Source organism: Triticum dicoccoides, chromosome 5A (assembly GCF_002162155.2).
Source record: "Triticum dicoccoides isolate Atlit2015 ecotype Zavitan chromosome 5A, WEW_v2.0, whole genome shotgun sequence".
Taxonomy (NCBI): Eukaryota; Viridiplantae; Streptophyta; class Magnoliopsida; order Poales; family Poaceae; genus Triticum; species Triticum dicoccoides.
This window is the reverse complement of record NC_041388.1, coordinates 38,898,547-38,912,047: the sequence shown is the minus strand read 5'-3', so window position 1 is coordinate 38,912,047 and position 13,501 is coordinate 38,898,547. Positions and strand designations below refer to the sequence as shown.

Below are 13,501 nucleotides of genomic sequence, written 5' to 3'. Positions count from 1 at the left end.
ACAAGCACAGCATCGCTTTTGTCTGCAACTAATTATTCTCTATAATCTCCAAGGAACATTAAATTCTTAAATGCCTTTCTATTCTCTTCTTCTTTTGCTAGTTTAAGTAGCCTTGCATGGCAAGCCATTGACATGCTCACATGGGTCGCACAAAGTGCCCAGCGAGATTATAATTTTTTTTTAGCCAAGACCGTAGAATAACTGTTCTACAGTATATTTTCATTAAATAATTATGTACAAGTACAGAAGAAAATAAAAACAAAGAAAGTCATTCAACCAATGTCTGTCTTATGAAACATCATGAAAATTAAAGATTATTCTCTATTCCATGTGCGAATCTTGTCAGCCTTGTCTGTCTTTGCTCTTAATTCTGTGCCTTCCATTCCTTCTTTTAAATAGTACTCCCTCCGTTGGTGTGGCTCTTCTGAAGATCTTGTCATTTTTTCTCATCTAAATACTCCAACAGCCCATGATAATAGTGTCCATATCAAATTCTGTTGGGAGTGTAGTCAAGGTCAAGTGAATTTCATCATAGGTCGACATGCCCCTCTGTTTGTTGGGAGCAATAGAATGCCAACACATCAGTGCAAATGGGCAATCCCAGAAGAGGTGTGTCACTGTTTCCTTAGTGGATTCAGAGCACATGGCATAGTTGTAGTCTTCGAGATACATACTTCTTCGTTGGAGCATATTTCTAGTGTTGATTCTGTCATGAAGTAATAACAGAAGAAGATTTTATGTCTAAGTCGGCATGCTGTTTAACTGTTTTCCACAGAAGTCTGAATGTGTTGTGTGCTGGGTTATCCCCCTGAATGGCTTTATACATCTTTCTTCTACACTGATGGAGCATTTGTCTAAGCAGTGTGTGGAATATATATAGTGCTTAATTTAATTGGAGCATCCCCCGCAAAAATAATAGTAATTCAATTGGAGCATAGTATATTATTTTGGTGATAGACATGCATGCATGTGTTGTAGCTAGTCGACGACCGTTGGAGTAAACGTACGATCACTTTGTCTTTACCAAGACTTTTGAGTCCCAAAATGGTTCAGCATTCCACGGGCGAACGTACGTCCGCACAAATTCTTTGTTTAAAAAAAAACCATTGAAAAACAAGCAGTACATGCACACATGTTCAGCATTAGGGAATCGAAGAAAGCCCGATCGTCGTGGTGAAAATGTCACTTATCTCTTTCCTCCTGCCAGGATGCTTTCTATATCTTGCATGGTACGTACGTGACATTACACCAGTACACATACTTTGTTATTCCACTGGTACGTAAGGCACGGGTGCCTTCTCCATGCATGCGGTGCCAAGAAAGAAGATGGGCTAGTGATTCGTACGTTGTCTCGGTCCATGCTGCACGTTCCAGCCGCCCAATGAGGAAAAAGCTGAAGCTAATATGAGTAGCATTAAGAGCAATAGCGTTGTCATAATTTGAACCACAAGAGTGGTCTGCAAACGATCATAAAAAAAATGAAGGCTGAAACGGGTTTTGGCAAAATCATAATCGCCAAAAAAATCAACATGCATAAAATTCTCTTGTAGTAGGACCTATTTGTCATTGGGCCATTGGGTCCTCACAAAAAAAGGACCTACTTGTCATTGGGTCATTGCTTCTTTCCCAATAATAGCTGATTCAGAAGAATGCATTTGATTCAAAAACACACATTTCATTCCTATAAACAGGGACGAAAAATTAGTGGCACTGTGACTTACATTCATAGAATAACTAATTGATTACACCAAATGAATAGCATACAACTAATTACTTGTGGCTATGGATTTGCCGGCAGTGCAATGCGGCGTTTGACGCTGCAATCTCACAAAACGGGCCTTGACGGCCTCGTCCCACACTGACCATGCGTGGACGGCGGCATCGTGGGCCACGATGGCCCAGAAAAAGGTTATGTGCCCTCGTCCCATAGGCCATGTGCGCGCATCGGCGACGGGGGCAATCGCTCGTCCCAAAAACATTGTTCCCTTTCCACATCCATCACCCGGTTAGTGTCCACGACGTTGTGTACATGCCCAGAAGGGGGGGGGGGTCCGTCTCCTCCTGCTTTTCCTCCTCTTCAAGCCGAAAGATGAGAGGGTGGTCCTTTCGCTGCGGCATTGACTTGAAGTAGTGATTTGGAGGCATCGGGGAGGTGATTGGATAGGGTGAGAGGAAATGGCGTCAGCCTTCTATTGGTCGTTGCGGAGCTAGTAAGGGGGCAGTTGGGGAGCGGCGGCGGCCAACGACCATTCACACAACATCCGAAGCAAGGAGATGATGTCGCGTGGCGGCCATCCGATGGGTCACAACATGAATCTGAGCGAGCGGGTGTGCCATTTAATTGTCGGGTGCTTGACGGTCATGTCTCCCCACTCACTAGTGATTCTCTATGTCGAGGGCACCGCTGCTTCAAGTCCCGGCTTTGGCGTGATGAGGAAAACGATAAAACTTCACTTGCGCCATGACAATTGGGTTTGGACAGACACGGGAGGAGGGTGGTCGATTTTGTGCACTTTGTCAATTTGGATCGAATTTGGAGTAGGTCTGGTCTGTCGGATCCGACATGACGCATGCATCCAAGCGTCCCCATATCCACCCACATATGAGCTGGGTTTTAGGAGTGTCAGTCAGCCTGAACGTTTTGATTGACTCTGAAAGGTTCGGTTGGGTGGCAATTTTATCAATGAACAGTGATGAGGCTATCTATCCGAACGTTTAGGACGAAGAAGGAGGTTAAGGAGCCCAGTTGTAGATGCTCCAATCCTTCTTAAAGCACATTTGCTAGGTCCTGTTAGGAAATATTAAAGCGCATTATAATCACCATCCAAGCTAAAAAAAAAGCTAATCACCATCCAGCTCAAAGAAAAAAAACTAAACTTGGCCAGACATGTGCTAGCGGCAACTGCAAGATGTCCGTGGCCGGTCGACGCAGATTGATCGGCTGGCCGCAAGACGGGGCCAACAGTGTCAAGCACCCGTTGCAGGTTGGTATACATGAGACTGGGGGATCCGACTTGCCTGCTCCCTTTCCATGTTCTTATCCGTGCTTTCACTTCATCCTACGATTGTTTTTTCTTTCTTTTTTCTTTCTTATCTAATCATCTCCCCTAATTTTAAGGGGGTGGGGCCGGACCTTATTTTGTTTCAATCAAATCAAACCACGTACGCGGGAGCATGGATGGGCACACATGAGGGGAGCAGGCAAGTCTCGTCCGAGACTGGGAGCCTATCCATTCGTGTTACCGGTGCCGGTGCACCGGACACCATTGACATCAACAGAGCCCATGTTCCCCTGCACTATTGGACTTTACTTTACTGGGGTCAAAACTGAGAATAAAACAATTTGGAGAGTTATGTGAGCCGAATCAAATAATCTTCTAGACTGAAATAGTCTTCTTTTTCTCAGGCCGCGCTTGGTTACCGGCCAACTTCTCAAAAAATATGCAAAACTAAGCCAAAAGTCAGAAGCTTTTTGTAAAGTCTCTAATTGTGTCATATAAATACAAAAAACGTACACATATTTATGTGTGCTGGCTTTTAACCACAAGTAGGACATTCAGACTTCCCAAAGCAGATACAGTATGTCAAACAAACCATTATGAGAACTTACTAATAACTAATTTGGGCCCTTCAGATTGGGTTTTGACAAAGTAATTAACATCATCAATGACTCATTCATAATGAGCATTTTCACCCACGATGCAAATTTTCTTGTCAACAAAAGAAAAGTACACCAAGTCACGACAACATTCGTACACCAAAAGCTACTGGCTTTTTTCGACTCTTGATTAAAGAAGGTCCCATTTCGCCAAAATAAAGGAAAGAAAATGCTCCTAACGAAGATGGACCGATAAAATAGCTATATCACAGCTTCGTGCACCTACACGCACCGGGATAACTGAGAGCAGTCACGTTAGGGCATCTCCAACACCGGCTAGCTAGTGCCCGGTGCCAGGATGGATTCCCTGGCCGTTGCATTCAATTCCTGGCAGAGATCCAGGGATTTTATTTTGCTTGATGCCAACTGAGCCGCCGAGCGCTAAAAGGAGATTTTTCACGCACCAGGAGAGGAAGAATCGGCCCACACAACTATTAGATCGCTGCTACCATTGGAGACACGAACTCTTGAACAAATGCTAGGAATTTAAATCATTTTATTTTAATAGTTAAGCGCCCTCTATTGAAAATGCCCTTATTCAACTTGGTCTTCGATCATCTGCCGGATTTCTTATAAAGAAGCTAAACAGTACGGAGTAGCTAGCTAGCTAGATAAGCATAGTCTTCAAAGATCTGTCCCGGTCGACTGTGCAGAAGGCACAAAGATCAGTTAAAGAACAACACAAGTTTCATTTACATTGCCACTCCCTCCGTAAACTAATATTAGATCATTTAGATCACAAGATAGTTTACGGAGGGAGAACTACTGTGGAATGCAGTTAAGAAGATTACACTAGCAGACTAAGGCATAGTCTACTGGTGGGAAACTGCTGATGTCTTCCCACCCACCCAGGTTCAAGGCACGGTATTTACAATTTGGATTTGTTGCACCAATTATACCGTAGGCGGTTCCCTTACAGTCTTTCTATCAAAAAAAAGAAGATTACGCCAGCTTTGGTTAATTATTCTCCTCCCGGTTCGGTGAACGATGCAAAAGAATAAGCCAAAGTCACAAACCTCTACAAAAAGCTTCACGATTCAGGTATAATTTGTGTGTGAAGGAAATGTATATGTCCTTATATTTACACCAGAATAGCACAATTTGGCAACATCTGTTGTGCGTTGCGGCAAGAAAATGTCTTCCTATAAAGTGCTTGGTGTACACCCCGACAGCTAGAGGTCTTGTAAAAATTAATAAAATGGCTACATGCATCGCCCTAGTGCAGAGCCCGGGTCATCCTCCTTCTCGAGAAAACTAGGTGTACTCCCTTTGTCCTATATTAATTGTCACTCGAACGAATGTATCCAGCACGGCCAGATACACCCGTTTGAGCGATAATTAATATTAGACGGAAGGAGTACTTAATTAATTGGTTGTTCAACTAATTTCAACTTGGCATAATTAGGCTTTTCATAGGTAGTATCATGCATGACAACTAGATATTTTTTGTTAAGGTGTCACACAAATAAATAAGGAAAGAGGAGGTTGAATATCATGATATGATACCATATCATATTAAATGATGTACTAGTTTGTGTTATGCATGTCGATAAATAAGGTCTCTATGATACCAAGATATGATACTATGTCTTGTGGAGGTAGTACCATAAGCATGATCTCTACTCCTAATGTCTGAGTTGGTAGTCTCGCCTCACTCCCACCTCATCCCACCAGTCCTATTCTTCGCCCACCTCATCCCACCAGTCCTATTTTTCGCGCACCTCATCCCACAGCATTGGGCCGGCCCATTAACGTGTACATGAACGCAATCCTCACATCGCCCGCCCTCCTAGCGATCCCCCCGACGTCCTCGCGCCGCCTTCCTCATCTCCCCGATCTCCTCTACCAGGAGCCCTCCTCGCGATCCTCCCGTCGTGTCCTCGCACCATAGCCTCTTCTCCCCGATCTCCTCTGTGACCCAGGCGCTGGGCGACCCCAGCGACTCCTCCGTACTCCGGCCGAAGGTCGCATCAGACGCCGGCTGCTCCTCCCCGGCCTCACGCCCTGCCGGCGACGAGGACACAACTTGAGAAAGATCCCTTGGAAGACAGGTTTGGACCAGCCCGTGATCCCCTGATTCTTCTCTTGCTACAGGCCGATATATCCAGGTGAGTACACAAGAACGTGAATGTATGCACAGATTACAAATGCTCCAGGTGAATACACAAGAACGTGAATGTATGCACAGATTACACTGATTACAAACAAATCCATTACCAATGCATGCACATATTACAAATGCTCCAGGAACTGATGATCCACCAACTGATGGTTGAGCCCTTGTTTCTTAGCTATCCCTATTCCTAGGAGTAGAGATTACAAATGCTCCAGGAACTGATCCTCCAGGAACTAATGCATCGATGGAGCCCTTGTTTCTTAGCTCTCACTATTCCGAGGAGTACTCCCTGCTCGAGCGATTTGTCAGCCAGTGCTCGCGAAAGTTGTGATGCACCAATGAGTTCTGCATACATATTTTGTTATATTTTGCTAAATGAAAAATGCTCTAGAAACATTTGGTGCTAACAAGCTTATACATGTAAGTTTCACATGGTTAGGAATGATAGTCTATCTAGATTATACCACCGTGTATGTGCTCCAACATCAATTTATCTTGGCCATTTTGGTTCAGGAACTTGGTACCAACCAGAGAGAAACGTCCCGAGCATCTCCAGTACAGATCATCTCCACTTGTTTGAATGTATAAAACAGTTTAACTTCTTTCAGGTATAAATGGGAAATGCAAGTAGTAAGAGAAACAAACAGGGTGAGGCGACAAGCGTGCCTCAACAATCTCTGGATGTGCATACAGATAGACAAAACAGTGCAGGTACATGTACATATTTCATTTTTGTAGTCAATGGCGGATTAACAAAATATGTTATAATTTGTATATCTCTGTATGCTACAGAGGACATGGACGCGACAAGCCTCACCAGAACCGCTCTTCGTGATGACACAGAGACTCCAGGTACATGGTCTTATGGTGATCCATGTTATAACTATCTAATGTACATGTGTCATCAAGCGTTCGTATTTTCTTCTAAAAGCATCACAGATGGACATCCCAGCCTTCTTCGTGACAAATCTAACTTTGACATACTTTCCCAAAACCTTACAGGAATGTTCAAGTGTATTATATGTGTCTTACGATTCTCGAAATTAATCAAGTCCTTTTCATGGAAACACGTAGGCAACCACAAAGGAACAAAGGAACCTCACTTAGGAAATTTCCTTGAAACCCACCCACACCCTGAAGTTCATGTCTCGAAAGTTGATCATCTTGACGCGATTAGTGGAGGTATGGCTACACCTCAATTAAAAATACAACTTGTGTATGTTTGAATGGCGTCCAATCTTGCTTTGTTTTGCTTCCATTCTTTATTTCATCAAGTATGTGTATTTTTCTACCAAACAGTGCTCGCAACAAGTGGCAAATCAGAAGGACCTAACAATGTAAATTCAAAAAGCATCACAACCACAGTGGGGAATGCAACCAAATTGCAACGACCCCCTCTTGGTGATATCTCTAACGTTGGCGTGCATTCCAAATGTGTCTCAGGTATGTTACTCCGTATCATATGTGTCGGGTGATTCACCACCTTATCATGTGTGTCCTTGCCTTGTTTTCGTTCCATTTTTAATTTGATCAAACATGTGTATTTGCTTCCAAGCAGTGGTCTCAGGAAGCACCAAATCAAAAGGATCTCGCAATGTAAATCCAAAAAAAAAATCACACCCGCACTAAGGAATGCAACTAATTTGCAACGACACCCTCTTGGTGATATCTCTAACGTTGACATGCATTCCCAAAGGGTCACAGGTACAGAGCTCTTTATCATATGTGCCTTGCGATTCACCACCTTATCATGTATATATAGGCTTGCCTTGTTTTGGTTATGTTCTTAATTTGATTGAACATGTATTTGCTTTCAAACAGTGGTCGCAACAAGCAGCAAATCAGAAGGACCTCGCAATGAGAATTCAAAAAACATCACACCCGCACCGGGGAATGCAACAAATTTGCAACAACACACTCTTGGTGATGTCTCTAATGTTGACATGCATTCCCAAATGGGTCCATGTATGTTACCTCGTATCATATGTGCCTTGCGAATCACCACCTTATCGTATGTGTTCCGTTTTTTATTTGATCAAACATGTGTATTTGCTTTTCGTATCTGCACAGGCTTGCTCACCGAGCCCAATGGACCCCGCATGGAAACGATGTTGCGTGGACAGACAAACACCCACCCACCCCCTCCTGGTCATGTCCTCGATGTTGATCCGCTGACCCAGATGAGTGGAGGTACGGTTCCATACTTACCATGCAAATACACAGTATGAATTGCAGATCTGGTCTGTGTTCTACATTAAGGAAGCTCCATACTTGCCTTGTTTTGATTCCCTTTTTTAGTTGTAGATGAACCAGCCATCTCAGATCATGATGCTTCATTACCTACATATAGTGCTATCACAGCTGCTAATGGTGCAGATCTAGCAGAGAGTTCTAACGGTATGGGCCAGCTATGTCTTTCATATTGATGTTCTACATGCAGAATTTTGCATTGTGTGATCTAATGTTGATGGTGTAGATGGAGATACAACAGCAAAATCTATTGTCATTACTGACAGTAGACAAGCTAAGAGGGCACACGATAGAGAACGCAAAAGGGCATACGATAGAGAGCGCAGAGAGAAATTGACCAGCGAACAAAGAGAGCAGATAAATGCACGGAGACGAGAAACTTATCACAGGAAAAAGGAGTTGGGACCCAAATTCCTAGAAGAACAAAATCGGAAGACACGGGAACAACGCAAGCAAAGACGAGATAGCTTAACTGCCGAGGAGAGAGCGGATATGAGTGCTGAAACAAAGACAAGATACATGTCTAGGAAAAACACCCCGTGCCCTGAATCCATTGCAATGCGACGTCCAGATTTACCTACTACATCTGCGACCAATCAGTCTTTGCACAGTGGTGCATCACCTGTGTCAACGAACATGGCAGGACACTCCTTCAAATCTAATGGTAATTCACTCCATCTATAGTTCACTTCACTTCTTATATCCGCCCAGGTTGAATTTGAGTGCATCACCACACCTGCAACCTTTGCAGATTCGTTGTCCGCCGAAAATGCGTCAGCAACTCGTGGCCCCACGTACATTCGCAACATCGAAACCGATGGTAGTTATCCCATCAACGGTCATCTTTCATTTTGTAATCATTTATCAGATTTTTATAATGATTCGAAAATCTTGCAGGTGCCTATCTAAGCAGAACCTTAGGTGATGGTGCTGTAGATGGCAACCTCATAACAATCAATGAGCACCTAACAAGTGCCGACCAGCAAACCAGTGATCGGCTAACAATAGCGGATAATGGAGCTGACGAGCAGAGGCATGAGTCCAGAGCAAAGCGTAGGACGAGAGAGCGATCTTGCAAGGGAAGTATGGCGGCGAAGAAGCATCATGAGAAAATTGGCAAGCGGAAATCATGTACGAAGGTGCCACATGGTGAGAGGAACGCTCTGCTAGATCGTCGTAATGAAAGCTTTGCAGGTAGGGTGAAGACACCAAGCGTCAGGTCCATCTCCATACCGGAAATGAGCTCAACTGGACAACCTACCATAGTTGAAGCACACGGTGCCTCAACCTCATCTAGCACGCCGGAGTACACGATCAGAAGTGAAGGTAACACTCCAATCCTTACTCTCCTTGCGTCCCTTGAGTCTGAACCTTCATTTATTGGTTTCGCACCTGAGCAGACGACATGGACGCTTACCTTAGTTGTCTCATGAATGATAATGTCAACCCTGACAACCTCTTTGACGACGAGTATTACCTATTTGCTGGTGAAGGTACGTACACCCACTTGAGCAACATCCACCCGTTGGGAATATCACACTAATTATAAACATTGTTTGCAGGCTCAGATGCTGATGACATGGAGCACGACGAATTGAAAGATGACCATCACAATACATATGTCGACCATGATCCATTGGACTATGTCTACTCAAACCTCCCAGACCACACACACATCCTGAAGCACGCCGCGAACTGCGATCACTGCAAGGCCAAGAAGTTTGAGTCCGAGGCCCCGGGATTCTGCTGTCGCAGTGGACAGATCGAGCTGAAGCAACCGGAGCCCATCCCGGAGCTAATGAGGCTTTGGTCTAGCACGGATGCAGACTCAAGGCATTTTCGGGAGAACATACGGTTCTTCAACGGCCACTTCTCCTTCACAACCCTCGGCGTCAGCCTCGATGAAAGCTACACAAACATGAAGTCTGGGGTGTACACGTTTCGGGCGCACGGCACCATCTACCACAACGTTCATTCCTTCGGGCCAACATCCCGTCCAGAGCATCTACAGTTGTATTTCTACGACGACGACCCGGGCCTAACCCATCGCAAGGCTGCCATATGAACCTATATGTCGTAAAAGTGCATATGTACTTCTCAGTTCTTATAGAGAACGAAAACTGGGTGGCATGCATTATCAGCGTTGTGTATAATCATTTAGGGAAATGTCAAAAAGTAGAAATCCCGTGAATTGGGAATAGAGAAATTCAAGTAGCTAGGAAGTAACGACATACCAAATGATAAAGAATAGCCCCAATGCAGCTACAAAATCGCAATCCTTTGCTCAAAGATCTGAACTCAATTCACCCTGAAAAACATAGTCATCTGAAGTCAGACTGCATGATAGTCGGATGGGACAAAATCAATTGACTGTCTAAAACCTTCCGTAGGGGACATAACAAATATTTTGCGGTATATAGGTTCCTACTGACAGTTCAAGAAATGCAAACATATATCACTATTATGTTAAATAGGTCACCCAAAACCATGCTATAGATTAATCAAGGTCATGAGCCCAAGCATAATGACTACCCGTACCAAGCAAAAAATAGGACCTTGGAGATATGTAATGTAAAGTCAAAAATAATAATTATCATGCTTTCCTTTTGCTCCCTGAATCGATATTTTTAGAAAGCAAAATGGAAATACAAGGCACACATCATTAAGAAAGAGATGGTCATATTCTAATATGAACTCCTGCTCATTGTGGACGGAAGGCTATGTGGTAGAGCCAGCAGCTGACCAAAGCACCTGTATTAGGAGGGGATTTGTTACCTCGATGTGTTGATGAGGCAGTGGATTGGTCATGTCCCACAGGATCACGCAGCGGACGTAGTCGTTGACACATTGGGGAATCGGCTCGGGCTGCCCACTTCGTGGAATCGACGGCGCGGCAGCACACTATGCTCGGCTGGGGTAAAGAACATCATGCGGTGAAATCTAATTATCTGGATGACATGATCTAATTACACAAAATAAGATATCTTAATGGTTTTGTTAACTCAGATTATAAATCATAAAATTTATAAGAGGTAGAAAATTGTAAAAGAGACAAAGTTCGACAAATCACCTCTTTTCGTTCCATAAATCATGTGTTGTGCATATCATATAGCTTGGAGGATAATATCTGCCCATAGAAATGTTCAGAAAGAAGAAAAATGTTATTATCGACAAAATGAAATGTCGGAATGAAATACATTCAGAGCTCGAATGAAATCAGCAAAGTAAATAAACCCCTTTTCTTTAGATAATCAAAAAGGTCAGAGTAATGGACTACACATGACAATAACCAGCATAGTTAACTTCTACTATTTCATCTAAAGAAACCCAACGTATATATAACAAAACAGTATAGAGAGGTCGGATAGGACTGATGTATTAACTTCCACATCAAAGATCTGTGTCAACACACACATCCGATTGACCTTGTCCAAGGCCAAAAGAACAGTAAGAAAATTGGGGAATGACAAGATAACTAATTTGAACATGCAGGACATTGTTACGTTCCTCACACGCGGAGGAACAGACTAAAAATCAAGGCAAGTAAATAAATATGAGGTAACAATATTATGTTTTTCGTTCAGCAGCTGGTCTGATAAGAAAATAGTTGAAGAGTTAAGGATAATATATATCCACTTGAGTGGTTCCTTGGCAGACGAACTTTTTTCACAAGGGTTGGCAAGCAAACTTAATTGTAAATGTAGGCAGCAATAGTATACAGTACCAAAGTATATATGACAGTGTCGATGTAGTAGTAGTTGCGACTGTATCTCATCTAACAACAATTCAAAGAGAGAAAACATGTATGTACGAGCTCACTGGGCAATCAAACCATTAGTCAACGTGGAGCACCATGAAAAGAGTAAACTTTAACTGAAGAATTGTTTGTTTTATTCTCAAGTTGGTATTCTTCAGATCTGCATTAGGCCATTAGCTCTATTCACCTGCCATCATATTCTCTTACATTAAAGATTACCGAGGCAAATGTTAGACCACAATACATGGAGGACAGGTCGCTGGGGCAGGAAACTGGTTGTTGGGCGGGAGCATTTGGCTGCGGGCGACATGAATTCAGGGGACGGAGAGCGGAGACCAAGTGTGCAGCAGCGGGTACCCCGATCTACAGTGACCACGCATCCTAGGTCCTAACGATGGCGATGGGTGAATAGATTACCTCGAGGAGGAGAGCGAGCTCGGTACATGGCATTGGTGGGAGCAGAGGGAGGTTCATCCATGGCGTGGCGACAGGGGCGCTGAGCGAGGAAGAAGCGCAGGATCCCCGCTCCTCTCCTGGCGCGCAAGCTCGTCCGTCGAGGTGGAAGAAGACCGCCCTTCGGCGACGGCGGTGGTGACCTTTGCGTGATGTTGGTCGCCGGTTGTGTGCGCATGTGGCCGCCGCCTGGTCGCTCGATCTGCGCGGTCAGCGCCGTCGGATGAGTAGAGGGGAGGGGACGAGAGGGGGAGGCGGTGGGAGACGAGTTCGCTGGTTCTGGCGACTGTGGGGGCGACAGCGGAGGGAGTGGAGTGGGTGACTCGGCCGAGATTAGGGATTTGCGGGAGTGGAGAGGGAGTGGAGAGAGTGAGGGGAACGATAGAGTGAGGGGAAGGAGAAGGTGGGGGCTGTTTTTTTTTTTGAGAAAGATATAGTGGGGGCTGGTTGGCCGTGCGGATAGGATAGTGAGGGGAAGGAGAGAGTGGGCTATGCTGATTTGGGCCTTGGATCCCAAAATTTGTTGTACGAAAAAACCATATATTATCCATGCAAAATACACCCCTCAAAAAAATCCATGCAAAATACAAGCATTTATTTTGTTATCACTATAATCAAGATAATATGAATTTATGAAATTGCAGGAATGTGCCTGGCTATTTAGTTTTTTTTTCTTTATGCTCTGGTGGGATGTTAAAGAATTGGTTTGCCCGGTTTGCACGGTCAGTATTCTCGGTTACACATTTATCACCTTTATTAATGTAAGATATTCATGCTAATGGTGATTTCATGCTTGTGTAGGATGGGTACGAGCTGAGGAAGACGCTTTTAGTATAGTTGCTCAAATATCATGCGAGTGAAGCTAAAGAAAATATCCTGCAAATGTGTGAGAATTTCTTAAACGCATCAAATAGATCTTAATGTGTAACAGATTTTTACTTATAACGTCAAATGTCCTTTTAGTAATCAATCTACCTTGCAAGTGAAGTGGACTTAACTTATGTTTACATGTAAAGTTTAACATGTATTATGTTTAAATAGCTCTAGCAAATATTTTAAAAGCCCGTGGCAACGCACGGACATTCTACTAGTACTTGTATAGTGACCAACCCTAAGGACATCAGTTAGCACCACAACTGCAATTTTGTCTGGCTGAACGCCAACCAAAAATATCCCCGCCAAAGTAAATGCCTACCAAAAGTACATCCAAATTGGGCCAACTAACGACAAAATTAGATCACCTGGTTTCTGTGTCCAGTATTTGACC

The 13,501-nt window shown here is 43.8% G+C and overlaps 1 long non-coding RNA gene across 2 annotated transcripts; it reads right to left on the bottom strand.

The window, feature by feature from the left end:
• Positions 1–5,783: 5,783 nt before the first annotated feature.
• LOC119298960 lies at positions 5,784–12,636 on the bottom strand. Of its 2 annotated transcripts, none has more exons than XR_005146044.1 (5): positions 12,199–12,636; positions 11,095–11,151; positions 10,800–10,986; positions 10,259–10,332; positions 5,784–6,119 (listed from the first exon to the last, which is right to left on the bottom strand). It is a non-coding gene; the product is annotated as an uncharacterized LOC119298960 (long non-coding RNA). The 2 variants fall into 2 exon arrangements; XR_005146043.1 differs by having other exon boundaries at positions 10,800–10,935.
• Between the last annotated feature and the right edge of the window lie 865 nt (positions 12,637–13,501).